This window comes from Sinocyclocheilus anshuiensis, unplaced genomic scaffold (genome assembly GCF_001515605.1).
Source record: "Sinocyclocheilus anshuiensis isolate Anshui unplaced genomic scaffold, SAMN03320099.WGS_v1.1 scaffold412, whole genome shotgun sequence".
Taxonomy (NCBI): Eukaryota; Metazoa; Chordata; class Actinopteri; order Cypriniformes; family Cyprinidae; genus Sinocyclocheilus; species Sinocyclocheilus anshuiensis.
Genome location: NW_015558661.1, coordinates 2163546 through 2163821, shown reverse-complemented (window position 1 = coordinate 2163821; position 276 = coordinate 2163546). Strand labels below are relative to the sequence as shown.

Genomic DNA, 276 nt, shown 5'->3' with positions numbered 1-276 from the left:
ATTTTAATTAATTAGACATGCTTTTTAATTAATACAATTTAATTTAACTATTAAAAAGGAGTCGAGAAAAATGTAACTAACTATCCCTCAGCCTTGCCGCAATTTTGTGTTTTTCAGTTGAATAAAAGACTATTTTTCCCTATATATTTCATCGAGGAATTCTTTAAAGTCTAAAAATCTCATCTCGTCTCGTTCTCGTGAACCCAGTCTCGTGTCTCGTCGTGTCTCGTGGGATAAGTGTCTCTAATATATATATATATATATATACAGAGGGGG

At 31.9% G+C, this 276-nt stretch overlaps 1 protein-coding gene across 1 annotated transcript in view; it reads left to right on the top strand.

Annotated features, from left to right (window-relative positions):
* Positions 1-276, top strand: part of LOC107681164 (dihydrolipoyllysine-residue acetyltransferase component of pyruvate dehydrogenase complex, mitochondrial-like) — a 14399-nt gene that overhangs the window by 12417 nt on the left and 1706 nt on the right. The window lies entirely within an intron of this gene.